This window comes from Monodelphis domestica, chromosome 3 (assembly GCF_027887165.1).
Source record: "Monodelphis domestica isolate mMonDom1 chromosome 3, mMonDom1.pri, whole genome shotgun sequence".
Lineage (NCBI taxonomy): Eukaryota > Metazoa > Chordata > Mammalia > Didelphimorphia > Didelphidae > Monodelphis > Monodelphis domestica.
In genome coordinates, this window is record NC_077229.1 from 198,561,654 (window position 1) to 198,582,298 (window position 20,645).

The window sequence follows — 20,645 nt, forward strand, 5'->3', positions numbered from 1 at the left end:
GGATGATAGGGGAATTGAAAATAAGTATACTAAGAGGACCTTTTCCTTAAGAAATTCATAATTTAGAAGGAGAAACAGAATAAAACTCATGAAAAAAAGACATAAAATACTTATCAAGAAAATGCATAAAGAAAATGGAAACTAATAACATTGTAACTGAAATAGCTCACATTTCTACAGTGTGTAAAAAGTGTTTGCCTTTATACAATTTCTTGAGTTAGGTAGTGCAAGTATTATTATCCCCATCTTACAGATGAGGAAAATGAGACTTGAAGAGATTTAAGTGACTTGATCAAAGTCATCTTGTTAGTTAATGCTCCAGCTGAACTCAAACCAAATTTTATGACTCCAATTCCAGAATATTCTACATTCACAAACTGTACTTGTTAAAAGTTCAAAACTGATCAAGAGGAACAAAAATAACCATTAGTAGATTTCTTGAAAGTGACATAACTTGACCTAACTGAAGGGGAGAATAGAGAAGATAGTAGATAGAGTTAAGGGATAAAGGAAGGCTATTATTTTCCGATATTTCAGACAGTAGAAATGATGGCAGAAATAATAGCCAGAAAGCCCAAATCACAATTTCATTAAAAAACAGTATGTGTATGCATTGAGTTGTCAATGTAGAGACAGAATCTTTCTCAAAATGATATTTTACAGTAATAGTGACCCTTTGATCCCAATTATTTCAAAGTACCAAGTAAACATTAATTATATGTTGCAATACAACAGCAGAAAAATATGATCCTCTACTTAAAAGATAGGGAAACTGAGGTACAAGGCTAAGGGAATTGTCTAAGGGTTACAGAATGAGTCAGCAGCCTAACCAGGAAACAGTGGCCAAGAGTCTTCCTGGTTTCCTCTATAAATACTAGAATACATTTCCTTTCTTTCAGAATAGGTCTTGTCACAGTATTTCTCTGAGATGGATAGCAGCTGTGAAGGAGAAAAGATAGAGACAGTAAGGTCAGCTAAATTGGATTAAGAAGAGATAATTTGTATTCACCTCCAATGTATTGCCTTTGTCATCAAATCACAGTCTCTCTTTTTTTCATCAAATTTAATGTTATTTTCCCATAATCTATTAACTTTAGTTTCCTCATCTACAAAATAAAAAGTTAATCAGTGAATCAGATGAGATACCAGATACACAGAAACAAACAAATCTTTCACTAGTCAAAGACTCCAACTACTAGGATAAGGATTCACAATGCAACAAAAACTACTGAAGAAACTGGAAAGAAGTCCAGCAGAAATTGGGTATATACCATTAATTCAAACTTTACACAAAGATAAACTGTAAATGGATACATGATCTAGATATAAAGGGTCATACCATAAGGAAGTTAGAGAAACAAAGAAAAAATACCTTTCACAATTAAGGATAAGTGGAATTTGTGACCAAATAAGGTATAGAAAGGATCTCAAAAGACAAAATGCATAATTTTGTGCAACATTTTCACAATAACGGAATCAACACAGTCAAGATTAGAAAGGAAATAGTTAATTGGGAAAATGTCATTGGGATAATTTTTACTGATAAAAATCTGAGAATCTAAGAATATTGATTCAAGAATATTAGGAAAAGATCCATTCTTTAACTGATAAATGGCTAAAGGATACAAAGAGGCATTTCTCAAAGGAAGGAAACCAAATGAGCAATAACCATGTGAAAAAATGTTCCAAATCAATAGTAATTAAAATTAATACAACTCTACCGTTCTACTTCACACCATCAGATTAGCAAAAATGTCCAGAAAAAAGAAAACATCAATTAGTTGGGGATTTTAGTTATTTGATGCAAAGATTCCATTGAGAAGATGAGGTTATTGAAAAAAAGTTCTCTGTATATCAAGACATTTATAGCAGCATTTTTTAAGGTGGTAAAGAATGGAAACAAAGTAGATACCTGTTGGCAAGAGGATTGCCTCACAAACTGTAGTACATTAATGTAAGAAAATATTACTGTGCTATAATAAAAACAATTAATATGATGACTACAGAAGCAGGCTAAAACATATGAATTGATGGAAAGTGAAGTAAACAGAACCAGGAAAACAATATTTACAATGACTACTACAATGTAAATAGAAAGAATTACTATGAAACAATCAACACTGAATGTTGTCAAATTACAAAGAATATGCTTGGTCCCAAAAAAGAGATTTAAGAAGACACACCCCATTCTTTGGAGAGGCAGAGATCCGCAAATGTAAAAAAAAAAACTATAATGTTAGACTTTTTTGATGCATCAATTTGTTTTTGGTTATTTTTTTTCTCTTCTTTTAAAAATTCTTGATTATAAGGTTGATGACTTTCTGGGAAAGGGTGGAGGAGAGATATAAGGGAAATTATATAGGTCATATATATATATATATATATATATATATATTTTTTTTTTTTAATGAAAAACCCTTACCTTCTATGTTAGAATCAATATTGTGTTTTGGTCCCAAGACAGAAAAGCGGTAAGGACTAAGCGGTGAAAGTGTCTTGCCCAGAGTCATACAGCTAGCATCTGAGGTCACATTTGAACACAGAACATCACATCTCTAGGCCTGGCTCTCAATCCACTGAACCACTTAGATGCCCGTGGTGATTTTTTTTAAAGACCAGTTAAAATATGTCTAAAATTCATAGAGATGAATGTTGTTCAGTAAGAATTAGAAATAGAATCTGTTTCTAAAAGTTTGCTATTTTTCATATGTAAACCCAATCAATGAACTAAAAATGAGTACTGGCTCAGTGATAAAATGCCAAATAAATAAGCATTATCTTTAGTCCTTCATAGATGATAATTTTACTGATTAGGGGCATTCTAATACTCTCACCTTTCCATATAGGTGGTTTTCATGAGTCGAAGTGATTAAAAAATATTTATCACTTGGTGACTACCTATGTAGTGATGGCCTCAGATAACAGACATACAGCCATTGCTGGGCCAGGAAGTGAACTTTTTTATAGGACTTATCAGCTTTGTAAGCTTATGCTCCACTGACATGCTTCCTGGTATAGGATACAGGGAATTTGGAGAAGCTTTTTAATAGTTACACAGCATTTCTCCTGGTTCCCAGCTATGAGAATGATTTCTCTCTAAACCTAGACCTATGACATGCATGTCAGTACTGACACACGTAGCCATTTTCGATGGCATGCGGGCTTGGTGTGCCCCAACAGTGGGGGGGGGGGGGGGGGATGCTGCTCCACGAGCTTGCTGCAGGAGCAGGGGGTGAGCATCGGGCAGGGCATACCAGGTGACTGGGGCTTGTGGGGCTCCTGTGGGAGTGGGGAGGAGGAGCACAGGCTCTTTACTCAGGTGAGGGCAGGCACACTGGCAGGTGGGGAGCAGCCACTGCTCTCACAGTGCCCCTGGGCCAGTGGGCTGGGGAGGGCCAGGGTGGAGCCCAGCAGGAGGAATACTGGGCGGGGCTCTAGCCCACATGAAATGAAGGAGTGCCTGGAACCAATTACCAGACACTTTTAGCACCCTGAAAAATAGAGCAATGGCTTTACTCACAATTTTTCCATCTACATACTTTTGTGAGACCTTATTCTTAGCGTTAAATAATATCAAAACCAACAAAAGAAACAGATTGACAGATGAAGTTAGTAGGGCTTGCTTGGGCTTGAAGTGTACAAAATATCAACCTTCAATTGAAGATTTAGCCAATGAAATTCAGCAACAAAAAAGTCACTAAGAGGCAGGTTAGTTAAAGAATTCTCCCTCCCCCTCACTTATCTCAGTTTATAGCACCCCACACAAGTTAAATAAAATCAAGACCAACAAAAGAAATCAACTGACAGATGAACAAAGAAGTCACTAAACAGGTAAGTTAAATAATTAGTTTTTGGTTTATTAAATACAGTTATATTTTACAATTATACATTTTTGTTATTTAAACTATAAATATAATTAAATTATGGGTTTTTTTTTTAGGGAATCTCTCTCTCTCTTTTCCTTCTATCATTATGTTAAGTAAAACACATCAATTAATTTGGGGTTTTGTTGACCAACAAGTTTATAACATTCCAAAGGCTTAGAGAAAAAAGTAAAAATTTAGAAAAGTCTAAAGATTCATATAGCCCACTGCCTTTCCTGTGACCTAGCAGGCACAGATATAAGTAAGGAGTAAAAATGTTCTATAACCCAATGAGAACATTTAGCACCCTCTTCAGTACAGGGAAAAGGAAAGGAGAGTGTTACTGTCCCATGACCTGGTTTACACTTGATGAGCAATGAAGATTTCACCCAGTCCATAATTCATGATTGTATTGGTCCCAGAGCAGGAATCATTGCTCCATTCATATAAATAAGCATGACTGTCAGCACCTCCATTGGCTACTTTTCACCAACCATTCCCAATGATTCTTCTCTGGCATCTTCCTCCTTCTTACCATGTGCCTCTTCAACCTCAAGGTCAGAGTCAGGGAGGAACAGGACACTTGGGAGGAATTCTGGGTAAACCTGCCCCAGGCAGCAGCATAGATGCATGAGTTCTTCAAGCTCCCAAGTCCATGCTCTGATATGCATGACCAAAATGAGGGTTGCACACATATTTAAGAAATATTGCTAAGAGCAACATCAGGCAGCTGTCTGTTACATTGAATCCTTCAAAAAATAGCTTCATCTTAAGAACAAAAGTTATGTTTTAAGTTTCTGATTTATCTCCTCCCTTTCCTTTTGACATACTTACAAACCTTACATGTACCTATTCTCTAAGAATTTCAGGAAGCTGGTTTTCAACTACTCTTTTGGAAGCAAGAGATGAAGAAAGAGTACATCTTTGCAGCATAACTAATCTTCTTCCCTTCAATGAGAACTTTTTTGTTAATTTTGTTATTACTTTTGATTAATTTTGTTCATTTTTTTCTAGTGTTAACCTTATTCTTAGAAAGAGCAAGATATTAGTTTTGTCCTCTAATGACTGAGGACTCATGTCACAGTCACAGAACATCAGAGAGGGAAAATACTTTAGATATCACCTAGGGGTATCTAAGTGGCTCAATGGATAGAGAACCAGGACTAATAATCAGACGTTCTAGGTTCAAATCTGAACTCAGATATTTTCTAGCTATGTGATCCTGGGCAAGTTACTTAGCCCCAATTGCCTAGCCCTTGCCACTCTTTTGCCTTGAAACTAAAAGTATCCATTATAAGACAGAAGGTAAGGGTTTAAGAAAAAAGAAAGAAATCACCTAGATTTATCAGTCCTCTTACTTGACAGATGCAAAGTCAAGCTTACTGTGAACAAGGAATATTGCTATCTACTTTCAAGTTATATTAAAAACTCTGAGGACTACCAGGAATACTTCAGGCCAGACACATTAGAGGCTGTCTCCTGCCTTGCTTAAAACAAGAGGATTATTTCCTCATCTGGAATAAGCAGAAAAGGATGGTGTGCTTCAGTTTATTTCACCCAGGCACAGAGAGCTATCTAGTTCTTCCTCCTACTGAGTTCTGGGAAAACACACTGCTAACAAATCAGGCCTCAGTCTAGTCCATCACAGAATCTCAATATATTAAGTATTATGGAGGGCCTCTTTGTGGCTAGGAGAATTTGGTGTGTTGCTGTTTTTGTTATAAAGATTTATAGAGCCTGTTTATAATACTGTATTCTTAATTGTACGGTTAATATATTTAAAACACATGTGGTTACTGCAGCTCTGGTTCTATTTTGAATGGCTTAGTGAGTTTTCCCTGCCTATTCACAGAAGCACCTACATCTGGAAACTATCAAAATATCCAAAAGACAACACAACGGGTATGGCTAATTAAAAGGCATAGACACCAATAAGGCCATAAGCAAGATCCCTGTATTTCACCATGGTGGGCTAAACAAGTTACACTGGGGTTAGTGACACCCTGTGTTCCTGGGCTTCTATGAAGACAAGCTGAGGAACTGATTGAATGAATTAAAAACCATTTATTAAGTACTAAGCATAGGAATTGTAGCATGGGTGGGATTTCATAATGCACACAAAAGTTATTTTCAGAGCGAACAAATTTCAAATGCTCAGATGTCTAAAGGAAAGTACTTTGTTTGAGGCTGACTTAATTTTTAAAAATTAAAGGATCCTGGTGCAGCTAGGTGATTCAGGTTAATAGATAGCCAGATCTCAAGATGGAAGGCATTCATTTCAAATCTGGTCTCAGACACTTTCTAGCTGTATGACCCTGGGCAAGTCTCTTTTCCACAATTGCCTACCTCTTACCCCTCCTACGCCTTGAAACCAATAGTTGGTATCAATTCTAAGGCTAAAGGTAAGGATGCTTTTGAGCTTTCTATTCCTGCTCACATCATGATTATGCCTTGAAGGTTTTTCATCTTTATGACTAAAAAAAATTCAACTTCCTCATCATAGAACCCAGTCTTATTGTTTCCTCTTAGCCCATCTAGCACACAAAATCACTATCACTGGTAAATAAGTAGAATAAGATATTAAATGGTGACAGGGGTCATTTTATGCACTGATGAGGCTCATCTTATCCTTCAAGTATCAGAACTGGAAGTTCCAGGCACAAATTCTTTGCCACCTACCTACTCACACTTACCTAATTTATCTCTCATTGCCCGAAGTCAAGTAGAGGTTTCACAATCTCTGGTCAGCACAGTACCCTTCAGTACAGTCTGAAATACCTGGGAGCTCAAAGTCTGGTGGGACCTTTTAAGACAAACTCAAAATCTGGGTGGCAGAGACCAGTGTTGTCTAGAATTCTTTTCAGAAAGCTTGAGTTCCTTTATTTCCATCATTCTTCCTGCTCTGTAGGTATACTCTGCCCATTCCATCCCTAGGAATATGGAATATGTAGGCAGGACTAGCATCTCTTTTCAGGACTGTTCATCCACCTTTGGTGTCTGCAAGTCACCTCACTCTCACCTGTGACTCCAAGAAACCGTAGCATGTACAGAAGCCACACTCATGTAAAAACATCTAAAGCCCTCTTAGTAGACAGGCTAAGCCAGCTTGAGAGTTACTGACAGGTTTTAAACTCATTGCAGAATTAGGGGGATGTCTGCTTCAAGCCTGTGAACACTTCCCCTGCTGGAATGAGCACATGAGAACAACTTGTTCCAAGAGGCCATGAAGATGGTTGAAACTGGCACAGTGGCGCACTTTAGAGGTTGGTCGGACAGATGCCAAAGTCATCCACATCCCAGGCTGTTGCTAGTTGTCCTTTCATTTCGCCACTGGACTTGGATGACTGTGGATGAAAAAGTGAGGCTGATGGCTTGGTGCAATTCTGCCTCATCTAAATCCAGTTCACAAGAGAGTCAAGACATCAGCCTGTGATGTCACTGGTTCTCTTGGAAAAATGAAGGACAAAAAACAAGGTATCCTCCTTTCCCAAGTATGCTTGTAATTCAAAAGACATATTTAAATAGAATTTTTTATTTTTGGATCCCTACAGGTAACAGCATTGCATCATTGCTGTACTTGGTTTTGGTATGACTGAATGACTAAATTTAAAAGGTTTTGTTTTTTTAGCCCTTACCTTATGTCTTAGAATGAATTCTACAAGGCAGAAGAGCAGAAAGGGTGAGACAACTGAAGTTAAAGTTAAAGGGCTCACCCAGAAGGTCACAAAGCCTAATATAAAGGATGATACCTTGATTTTCATGAGCAAAAGTTTTCTTTTGTGCTGTTTTTTAAGTTTTGTTTCTTTTGAGGGGAAGCTGTTCATTAAAGTTTAGGGGGTAGATGACCAAGGATACTTGTTTCCATAAAAATGTTCTACATCCTGAGGTGCCAATTCTCCTTGCTATAAGAAGAACATAAATATATTATAATCCAAACTATCTATAGTATTTTGAAAAAATTCTTCAAATCACTAATAGAGAAATGAAAACTAAAGCATTCTGAAATTCCACATCACATTCATCAGATTGGCAAAATGGCAAATATTGGAAGGCTTGTAAGAAAAGAGACACATTGATGCATTGTTGGTGGTGCTATAAATTGGTTCAGCTATTCCAGAAGACAATTTGGAACTATGTCTCAAGAGTTACTAAAGTGTACATGCCCTTTGACTCAGAAATACCTCTACTAAGCCTATAGCCCAAAGAGATCAAAGAAAGAAGAAAAGTCCTGTATGTGCAAAAAGTATCTTAAGCAATTCTTTCTATAGTGGCAAAGAAATGGAAACTAAGTAGATGCTCAAAAATTGGAGAATGGCTGAGCAAATTAAGGTATATGAACATAAATACTATTGTTACAAGGAATTTAAAAAAGAGATGGTTTCTTGGAAATCTGGGAAGACTTATTTGAACTAATCTGAGTGGAATGAGCTGAACCAGGAGGACATTTTTTACTATAACATAATATTGTAAAAAAAAAAAATCTGAAAGATTCCATAACTTCAATCATCACAATGATCAAGCAGAATTCCAGAGGACTAAGGATGGAAAATGGTTTTGACCTCATAACAGAGAAGTAAGGAACTAATATGAGACACACATTTGTGACCAGTGTGGAAGTTTCTTTTGTTTAAGCAAATAATTCTATAATTATATCAAGCAAATAAATATTACAAATATTTTGTAGTTCTTTTTTTTCCCAAAGGAAGAGGGGGAAGGTGAAAGGGAACAAAAATATAGCTTGATAACTGAAAGCAACTACAATTTTAATTTTAAAAATAAAATTAAAGTTATATAAAAATAACAGAAGCAGATGAAAGACTATATATGTAAGAATGTGGTACAATGGGACATATCTACTGTAGTTAATGAGTTCTCAAACTAAAATTTGTATCACCAGGGCCTAGAAGGGTATCTTATATAAAATAAGTGTTTAACAAATTTTGCTCACTGATTGAAAAGAATAGTTAAATATTCTAAAGACTCACATTTTAAAAGACAAAAATTAATACATATTAAAACTAACACAAAATATTTCCTGTAACTGCCTCTGCCCATCCCACCCATGGCCAGTCTCCCAAATGGGCTGTGCGACAAGGGCACCTTTATCTACATTCTAAGCATTGATGTCATTGTGCTTAGCTAAAAACATGGGGTGCCTTGCCATTAGAGTGCCTTAACAGATGCTTCATAAATGCTTGTTGATATCTACCTTAAAGGTCCTTCCTAGAGACTATAGACACAATAAATTTGAAAAGGCTAAGCCTCAGAAAACTAAACTGAACAAATACCTTTTTTTGCGGTCATTTGCCTCACAGTGGAAATGGAAATGGCAAAAGATTTAACTAGTCTGGTTTCCAAGTCTACCATTCTTGAATTGTGGTAGAAATCACTCTTTTTTAAAAAGCAAATATTACAGATAGCAAGATGGTTCAGTGGATGGAGAGTTAGGCCTTAGAGCCAACATACAGTTTGATACTAAAATGGAAGGTAAAGGTTTTTTAAAACAAAATTTTAAGTGAATATTATTGGAGGAAGAAAATTTGGAAATAAAAATATAAACAAAAAAAGTTTATGAGGAGAAAAAGTGAATGTTACTTTTTATGGTTGGTTGTCTCTCAAACCGAGGAAGACGATTGTCTTTGTGCGTTTTTATGCACAAAGATACCTGTGCTTGAAGATTTAAGTGGAAAAGTCGATGCACAGAGACAGTCCCACTCTCTCGGCATTGGAAGCCTGGGTCCATTGGCACAAAAAGTCGTTACACCTGGAGACTTCCTCAGCTGCATTGGATGGCTGCATTGTCTTTTGTGCTTCAACACGCCCTAAGCACTCCACAGTGCCTTGCTGCGTCGCCCTCTCAGCCGTTGAACCTTCTTGTTGGTTTCTTCTGTCTGTTCAGCTGAAGCAGTCTTCACATGCTGGGTGAGCAGAGCCCTGGTTCACCAGACCCGATGGCTACCCTCACAAGGTTTAGCCAGCCTGTCGAAGCCGTTGCCCGGGGTGTGGCCGCTGTTGCATGCTAGCAACTACTGGGAGCCACAAGTGAGAGCTGGGTGTCAGGTGAGGGTCTGAGGCTGGAGAGCTGCCCTAGAAGGGCATGACAAGCCCTCCATACCAGAGATATTACCCCTCCCTGAGCACCCCATACACCCCTAAACATACTTTTTATAGTTAATACAAATCTATCTTCTCTTTCTACTTTGCCCTTCCATTGAAAAGGAAAAAAGAAAAGTAAAACCAACCCTTGTAATAAATGTACATATGCAAAACAAATTCCCACACTGCAACTCTGTGGAACTGTGAGTAGTATGCTCCATCATTGATCCCCATAGTGGCAGTCAGTCACTGCATAATCTGTTACTTGGGGGCAGCTGGGTAGCTCAGTGGATTGAGAGTCAGGCCCAGAGATGGGGGGTCCTGGGTTCAAATTTGACCTCAGATACTTACAAAGAGGAAAACTGTATTCTTCTATGCAAGAGAGATGTGGTTCAAATTAAGGCCAGAAGCACAAAAGAGGGGGGTAGCTGGGTGGCTCAGTGGACTGAGAGTCAGGCCCAGAGATGGGAGGTCCTGGGTTCAAATTTGACCTCAGATACTTCCTAGCTGAGTGACCCTGGGCAATGTCCCTTAATCCTCATTTCCTAGCTCTTACCACTCTTCTGTATTGATTCTAAGTCAGAAAGTAAAGATTATTTTTTAATGTGATTATATCATTTTTTCTGGTTCACTTCACTCTGTATCAACTCACACAAGACTTCCTAAGTTTCTCTGAAATCATCTCTTCCAATTACATCCACAGACCATATTTATTTAGCCACTCCACAAATGATGGGTATCTGCTTATTTCCAGTTCTTTGCCACAGCAAAAAGCTGCTACAAATAATTTTGTATATAGGAGTCCCTTTTCTTTTTCCTTGGTTTCTTTGAGGTATGGACTCATAATGGTATCTTTGGGTCCAAGGTACAGTTTAGAAAGTCACTCCTTTCTAAGAGTCCATAGTTTTAAGGAGATAGGACTGGAAGCCAGGTAATCTGTGACCACACACATCCTCCTATGGGACTCCTCTCTACCCCAACAACAATAGAAACCAAACCCACATATAAGTTTGAGTAAACTTTAATGATCTTCCAAGGCAGATAAGATGTCCTTCTTCTGTCCCCACTCCCATTTCACAAATCCTTGCCACCAGCAGATAGGAGGAAGCAGCATTTGCTTGAGAGCCTGGGGCAGGCAGGGATTGTATCTTGGAAGCTGGGGAATCAGTAAAGCAGCAGTGCCATAGGCATGGGCTCCAAGTCTGTGCACTGGTGTCAGGTAGCAAACATCCAGGCACAGTCCCAGGAGCAGGGCTTTCTTCACAGGACACAGTCAAAGGTGGAAAGGTGAGGGAGGGTAGAGCAGGCTGCAGGGAAGGGCACAAGCCCCTCCTAATCCTTCCCAGTCTCAGCAGCAGCATGTGGAAATTCGAGGACTTAGCTAAAAGCTAGGAGCATGCCCTGAGAACTGGCGCCCGGCCAAGAGCACAGACAGAAACCAAGATCTCCCAGAAAATGAAGACAAGGATGCCTGTGCAAGCCTCAGGCCCAAAATAACCACCAGAGAAGTCTCTGCTTTGCTCCCTCTACCTTTAGGGCAAAGCTTTGGGACACAGTAATCTCTACAGACTGGGAGAGTGGAAATAACCCTGGTGTCTAGGTCAAAAAAATTTCATCCTGAATTCCAAATCCACCATCGTCAGCTCTGTAACTCTCCGCTCTCCAAACCTCACTCCCCTCATTTATAAAATGCAACATTAGAGTAGGATAAGAGCTCTCCTAAGTATGGAAAAGAAGCGAGTGAGGGTGAAAGAGCTCTGGCTTTGGAGAAGACCTGCCTTCCAGATCCAACTCTGCTGATTATTAATTATGTGGCCTCTCCAGAATTCCGTTTCTCACCTGTAAAATTAATTCATTGAAGTAAATTATCTCTGAGTTCCTTTCCACTGACCAATCTATGATCCTTTGTTAAGCAGGGTTTCTTTTTTTTTTTAATTCTTGCTTTCAGTCTTAGAATCAATACTATTGGCATTATTACATTATATATATATATGTGATATACAATTGGTATTGTATTATATATACAATTGGTATTATTGTATTATATATGCATTTGGTATTATTGTTTTATATCTACATTTGGTATTATTGTATTATTTTTACAATAAAATATATTGGTTCCAAGACAGAAGAGTAGTAAGGGCTAGACAATTAGGGTTAAGCATCTTATCCAGAGTCATACAACTAGGAAGTATCTAAGGTTGAATTTGAATCCAGGGCGTCCCATCTCAAAGCCTAGCTCTCAATCCACTCACTGAGTCACCTAATTGGCTTTTTCTTTATATTTTCAAGAGATTGAAAGAGTGTCTCACGAGGAAGGTATTTGATAAATGATTGTTAAATTTAATAGATTGTGGAGAAAATATTTTTGAACCTTTAAAACCTTTAGGAAGGGAAGTTATTGATCAACTAAGTAGGAAGACAGGTGTGCTTTCACCTTTTTTCATGTTAAAACATTCAAAGTTTATCTAATAACATGAGTCAAAAGGCTCTGGGGTTTTTTATTTATGTCACAAATGAAAGTGTTTCAAATGCAAATTCACAAAATTATGTCCCTTTTTGTTCTTTCTTGATGAGAGGTAGATAGCTGTTACTCTTTCCTTGGCAAGTTAAACTCTTGTCAGAGCACATTGATTTGTTATCACTACACATGTCCCAGGTAGCAGTCCCGGATGGTCTCAAAATAGTACAAGCACACATTGCTGATAAGATCCCAGTGGTCAGAATGTAATGTCACACCATCTATGACATAACCTCTAGAATGATCACTGCTGCCCTTTGCTCTGGAATCAAACTCTAACACATTTAATTTTTTTTAAAAAAGGAAAAATATTGAGTTGATACTTAGCCTGTATGTGCTTTCCTTTAAGTTGGTAAAATTTCCACTTTCCTTAAGAGGCAATATGCAACCCTTAGGCATTCTTTTTTGTTTGTTTGTTTCCTTTAGCAAAACATAACCATGCAAACTTTCTGATATTAATTAAAAAGGTGGGTTGTTTTTTCCCTTGAAGAATATGCCAGAGGAAATCTTCTTTACAATTGAGACCTAAATGTACCTGTAACCCCAAGGACACAAAACACTATTAATCTGTGTGCCATAAAACGTGTCTGCCAGGACATGAAGGAACTGATGCAGAGAAAAGTAAGTGAAACCATGAGAAAAAATCCCTATAGTAGTAACATTGTAAAGAAAAAAAATTTCTGAAAGACCTAATTAGGGGGCAACTAGGTGGTTCAATGAATAGAGAGTGAAGCCTAGAGGGGGGAGGTCCAAGTTCAAATCTGGCCTCTGACACTTCCCAGCTGTGTGACCCTGGGCAAGTCACTTAACCCCCATGGCCTAGCCCTTACCACTCTTCTGCCTTGGAGCCAATACACAGTATTGATTCCAAGATGGAAGGTAAGGGTTTAAAAAAAAAAATAGAATTTTCCACCTAAGCCATCATGTCATCAACAAATAGGGATAATTTTGTCTATCCTTGCCTACCTTTATGTCTTTTATTTCTATCTCTTGTTTAATTGCTATATCTCCATGTATTAATCAGCTTTTGTTATAAGAACACGTATAGTGAGAACCCTGAACTTGGAGTTCAGAGGCTTATGTTTTAAACCTGATTTTTTTTTTTTGCCACTAAATAGCTATGACATAAGTCACTTGGACATTCTAGAATTCTCTTTCCTCAACAGGAAAATGGGAAAGTTGAACTAAATGAAGTCTTAGATTAATTTCAGTTCTAAAGTAGATATGATCTGAAATTATTTAATTTCATGTTTATAAATTTATGTTATATTGGTGGTAATACAATCTTCAGGGACAAAAGACATTAGTTTAAACAGGATAATTGATCCACATTCTGCCTCCAAACTTTGTTAAGATTCACAGAACTAGAAAGTTGGAAAACTCTCTTGTTATCTAGTCAAATCTATATTTGAAAAGAATCTCCAGGATAACATACCTGTCAAATGATCATTCAGTCTCTGCCTGAACACTTTCAGTGAAAAGGAACCCACTACTTCTTGAGGTATCCCATTCTGCTTTTATACTTAAATGCACCTATGACTTCATTGATTAAGTACTTCTCCCCAATGAGGTAAACTCTATCGCTTCCATTCTTTGTAATTCTTGTCTATGATCTCTCACAAATTTGTCAAGGATCTACCTAACATGCTAGGAACCATTTTTACATTCTCCTCATATCATGAGGATACCATGAATCATTCTCACTGCCAAAATTTCCTTTCCCTTACTACAAGACTAGCCCATTTTCTCTTTCAATTGTACATTCCCTTGACATCTTTTACTCCTGTCTTTCAAAATTATCCGTTGATTAAATGTTATAGCCTGTTTATGCGCACCATTATTATCCCTGAACAGATATATACAGATCTATATATTCAAATTTAACCTCTAAGAATGTGCCATAAATAATTATGTCCAATACAGAATTAGTATCTTTCTCCCCAAACATTCTGCTCTTCCCAACTTTCCTCTTACTGTTGAGGGCACCACCCTCCTTCGAGTCACCCAGGCTTCCAGCCTAGGTACTATCTTCAACTACTCACTACTCACCTTACACATCCAGTCCATGGTTTAAGTCCTATTAATTCTCCCTCCATAAGATCTGCTGTTTATGCCCCCTTCTCTAAGTTCACAGAGCTGCCACTCTGATACAAGTCCTAATCACCTCAAGCTAGATTATTGAAATCATTTTCTTACTTGGTCACCCTTCCTCAAGTACCCCCCACTCTACTTCATCTTATACTCAGCTGCCAAAGTGATTTTCTTAAAAAATACATCTAACCAGGTCACTCCCTGACTCAATAAATTCTAATGATTTGGTTACCTTCTAGATCAAAGATAAAATCATTTGGTTTTTAAAGCCCTTCACAGCCTGGCCCCTTTATACTTTTCGTGTCTTTGTGTACTTTATTCCCCTTTATTGACTCTATGATTCAATGATCTAGATGGTTTTCTTATTGTTCCTCACATATAACATTCCATCTCCTGACTCCACATCTTTTCATGGGTTTCCCTCCTGTCTGGAATGTTCTTTCTCTTCACTACCTGTTCTTAGTTCCTTTGACCTCCTTCAAAACTCAGCTCAAATCCCACCTTCTTCAGGAAGTCATTCCTAGGTCTCTCTCACTCAAGTGCCTTTCTGCTGAGAATGCCTTCCATTTACTTTGCATGTATCTTGTATGCATGATGTTCTACATGTTGTCTCCCCATTAGAATGTTAACTCCTTGGGGGAATGGATTGTGTTTTTTCATTTAAAAAAGTTTTCCTCTGAGGGGATATCCTCCAATTGGGGAATGGCTGAACAAATTATGGTATATGTTGGTGATGGAATACTGTTGTGCTCAGAGGAATAACAAAGTGGAGTAATTCCTTGTGAACTGGTATGACCTCCAGGAATTGATGCAGAGTGAAACAAGCAGAACCAGAAGAACATTGTACACAGAGGCTGATACACTGTGGTACAATCAAATGTAATGGGACTTCTCCATTAGTGGCAAAGCAGTGATCCAGAACAACTCAGAGGGATTTATGAGAAAGAACACTATCCACATTCAGAGGAAAAACTGTGGGAGTAGAAACACAGAAGAAAAACAACTGCTTGAATACATGGGTCGAAGGGATATGGCTGGAGATGTAGACTCTAAATGATCATCCTAGTGCAAACATCAACAACATGGAAATAGATTCTGATCACTTGTAATACCCAGTGGAATTGCACATTGGCTATGGGAAAGGGTGAGGAGTGGGGAGGGAAAGAATATAATTATTGTAACCAAGGAAAAATGTTCTAAATTGGCTAAATAAAATTAAAAAAAAGTTTTCTTCAATAAATGTTTATTGACTGAATTACTAATAAAATTTAAACTTAACTTGGTATTAAAAGCCTCCACAATATAGCTCCAACTTACCTGTCTTTCCTGATTTCACTACCTCCTTTCATTGATGTTATATTCTAGCCAAACTGCACTACTCATTGTCTTGTCCTCTTCATCTTCAAGGCCTTTTTTTATCTAGTATCCCATGCCTAGAATGTTTTACCAAACTTACTCTCCATTGACTAAAATCATTACTTTGCTTCAAAGTCCAACTCAAGTGCTAGATTCTCTGTAAAGCTTTCTGTGATTTCTTCTTCCTTTCTCAAATTTCTTGTAGCACTCTGGCTCTTTTCTCTGAGGTGATCACATTCTACATTGTACTCTATTCATATACATGTTTTAAAGGAAGGAAATAATTATAACATCTCAAAGATGGAGAAGTTTCAGTAGAGCAAAATGCAACTTTAAAGACTTTCCTGACAAGGTGTTTCTCATGCATATGTTAGTATCATGCAAGATTCCCTGATAGGTCCAAAGAGACTATTTTGTTCAATGACCCCCTTATTATCAATATAGAACAAAGCAGAAAAATAAAGAGACACATATACTCACCAAAGATATTCATCTTCATCATGGAAGAAGTCCTATGCAAAGTCCAAGTGGAAGAAGTGATGGGAGGAGGGATGATCCAGGTGCTATTGTTTATGGATGACATCATATTGATTGTATTGAGTCCCATAATGCCACAGGATCTCCTTAATGAGAGACATGACTCAAAAAGAGGCAGATCTAATAATTCATCATGAAAGAAGTTTGAATGAAGAAAGTAGAAAAAAAAATTCCTCTAGACCAAACTATCACATTCAATTGGATAGACTGACTACTGAGTTAGTACATTAGCACTTCCAACTGGAGAGAGTCAGTGTGTAGCATAATAGAATAAACATTAGATTTGGAATCAGAGAGCTGAATTTGAATCTGACCTTTGTTACATTGGGGAAGTCTGTTAACACTTCTAGACCTCATTTTTCTCATTTTTAAAATTAAGGGGTTGAACTAAATTAAGAACTCATCCAGTTCTAAATCTAGAATACTATGATCTTAGACAAGTATTATAAATGGACAGTGACCTGGACCCAGAAAAAAATCAGAGTATCTGAACAGATAGTGTTCTGGGTCACATTTGAGAAACTATGTAACACTTTCAATTTTCCTAAATTGCTTGTTGCAACTAAGGCCCATCTTTTTAAAACCATTACTTTCTGTCATAGAATCTATACAAGTATTGTTTCCAAGGCAGAAGAGCAATAAGCGGTAGGCAATTGGGGTTAAGTGATTTATACTACTAGAAAGTATCTGAGACTAAATTTGAACCCAGGACATCCTATATCCAGGTCTGGCTGTCTATCTATTGAACCACCTAACTGCCTGAAGGCCCAACTTTTTAAAACTGCCATTTTCCTAGTAATGCTATTTGAGGTTTACACTATGTAACTTTAAATTGAGGAACACCCTGATCTCAGAAGACTCTAAGAGCAATTGTAAAACATATAGTGGATCTAAGTAGGCTCCAGTGTGTTATCACTGTACTTGAGAAATTGTACAAAGATATCATCAAGAGCTTGTATGACTAGAAAAGGATTTTTGAGCAAGTCACGTAGCTAAAGAAAAAGAAGGATGACAGTGTTCAAACTGGTAACCAGAAAATATAACAAGATGAAGAAAGTCTCCAATGCTTAGGATGATCATTTATGAAGGATTTATGGAAAGGTATGGACAAGAATTGCACAGTATAAGAAGGTATGAATGAGTTGTGGTCCATATTGATAGATCATACCCACACTAATGAAAAATCATGGAGTCACTGAAGTATCAAAGCATAAATATACATATCTTATACATACCACACCACTTGCCATTAGAGTATAGTTTCCTCAAGAGCAAAAACTATGTATTATGTCATGTTTCTACCCCTAAAACTTGGTATTGCTCTGTTAGATTTGTTGATAACTATTTCCTAAAAAGGTCACTTTTAAAATGTCTTCCTGCCCCTTATTTAAAAACAAACAAACAAACAAAAAAAAACAGGCCTAGAGATAAGAGGTCCTGGGTTCAGATTTGGCCTCAGATACTTCCTAGCTATGTGACTCTGGACAAGTCATTTAACCCTCATTGCCTAGTCCTTACAGCTCTTCTGCTCTGGAACCAATACTGATTCTAAGATGGAAAGTAAGAGTTTGTTGTTTTTTTTTTAACCTACTCTATTGCTTAAACTCTAGTTCACGTATTTAGGGTTCCTAGTTAAACTAATTTCTATTTCAAATGATTTATCCATGATTTAACTGGCATGATCCTTGAATTTAACTTAATTCTGCAAATATTTAATAACCTTCTATCATGAGCAAAGTGATATTCTAGGTGCTAGGGATACAAAGACAAAACTCAGTCAATCAATAATTATTAAATATATACTATGTGTCAGATATTGTTTCAAAAATGAAATACTCTCTGCCCTTAAGGAGCTTACATTCTAATTGGGGATACACAAAAGTACCCATACAAGTAAATACAAAGTATACATAATGAATGGAATGATGGATTAGGGCAATCCCCTAGAAGGCCAGTCTGAAACAAAGTGTACCCAAGGGAATTAAATGAAATAACAAGATAAAGATAGAAGAAAGCCAAATTGTTGAGAGCCTTTAATGTTTACATTTTACCCAGTAAATAGTAGAGAGCCACTGAGTATTTTTGAGTGGCAGTATCTGTTTCTTTGGACAAGAGGGAGAATAAGATTGGAAGAGAAAGTGCATGATCAGGTAATGTGTTTTAATAAAATCCATTTGGATAGAGGACAGTTTGGGAAGGAGACTAACTGGAAGCAATGAAACCAATTAAAAGGCTATTTAAGGGGGCAGCTGGGTGGTTCAGTGGACTGATAGAGATGGGAGGTCCTGCTACTTCCTAGCTGTCTGAACCTGAGCAAGTCATTTAACCCCCATTGCGTAGCCCTTACCACTCTTCTGCCTTAGAACCAATATACAGTAGTTATTCTAAGAGGGAAGGGAAGGTTTTTTTTTTTTAAGGCTATTTAAATAGTTCATAAAGAAGTCAGGAGAACTTGAACTAGGATAGAGGCAGAGTGAGTAGAGAGAAGAGATCTGACACAAAAGATTTTGAGAAGGTAGAATTAAGATTTGCTCATTGAATGGATTTGGAGGAGGTGAATGAGGGAAAGGAAAGACTCAGGTATGATCCCAAGATGAAAACCTAGAGGCCTAAAAAGATGGTGGTGTTATCAGCAGAAATAGGGAACTGTGAAGGAGGGTTGAGTTACAAAGGAAAAATGAGTTCCTTTTGGATGCTTGGATTTCAGATGCTGATGGGCTATTCAACTGGTAAAGCCTAACATATTTAGTAATGGAGGGCTCGAATTTAGGAGAGATTAGAACTGGATATGTAGACTTGGAAATCATTTGCATAGAGATCGAGCCCTTGGATAAGACTAGGTCTGGGTAATGTAGATTTGGAAGTCATTTGCATAGAGATGATCTTTGAACCTAGGAAGCTGTTTAGGTCACTTAGGGAATGTAGAAATAAAAGGGCCTGGGGAAAGAGATCAGGGCGTTGTGGAGTAGAAAATGCTGTTATGTTGATGGGATTCCTCTTTTCCCTGTTCCTATCATAAAACCATAATTATAGAACTGGAAAGGAACTCAGAGTTCATTTAACCCAACTCAAGGTCATACAAGCTGTAAGTGGCAAAGAGTTTAATTTGATTTAATTTGCTTTGGGATGTATGAATTGAGGTCTCCTTTTATGGGTGATGTAAGATTTACAAGCACACTGAAACAAACCTACACTTGAATAAATAAAATAAACTCCAAGTCCACATCAGAATGGGATTGTCTAGTAAAACTCAATCTTATATATCTAGCTGAAATAATTTGATGTAAAATTATATAAAGATAGTGAGTTTAACCTCAACAAAGAGTATGTACTTTGACTTCTTTCAGCAACTTCATCATTAGGGATGATCTCTTTGCCCTGCTGTAGCTCAATTTCAGAATATCAATGTTGTAAACTCAAACATTTCACTGAAAAAAAAAAAACATTTCTCGGCCTAAGAGGTAATATCAAAATCTGTGAGAAAGCTGGACTAAGCATGAAGTGGGGGAGAGGGCTTGATTCATTTACTTCTAGAAGAAAGGTGGAGTTGTTGGTTAAATCTCTTTATGTGGATGGAGGAAGGTTGGGCAAAAATGCATCCTTCAGGCCATCAGGAAGCATCCTGATTTCATGACTCAACTGACCTTTGCTCCAATGGTGCCTCTGCTACTAACTGGCTGCTGTAGGAATGTCTTTGGGCCTCAGATTTCCTCATCTGTAAAATTAAGGAGGTTGGACCAGGTGTTCCAAAAAGGCCCTACCTTTAAAATCCTGAGTTATAAGGGTCAGAAAGAAATCCTAAGACACTTTCCAAGGCCCTCTGCAACCATTCACCAACTCCTCAGCTATGCCTTACCCAAAGCCTAGGTCTTAGTCATTTAAGTATTAAAAGCTAGATGCAGGGGACCTTAGTATAAAGAATGAAACAATCCCTACTCACAAGGAGTGTGTTTCTGAAATGGCCGGATGCTTCTGAATAAAATCCTTAGGAGTGGCATCTTCCAGGAAAAGTGGCCAAGGGGGGGTTTAAAGGGCTTTCCACATAGAGCTGGGCCTGCCCAGGGTCTCTTACTAAGAAGTCAGCCACAGCTTGACCTTTAACCCTCCAAGAGTGGGGGCTGTCGGGGGCACCTTTACACACACTTTTGCCCACACACTGGGCTGCTATCTCCAGCCTACAC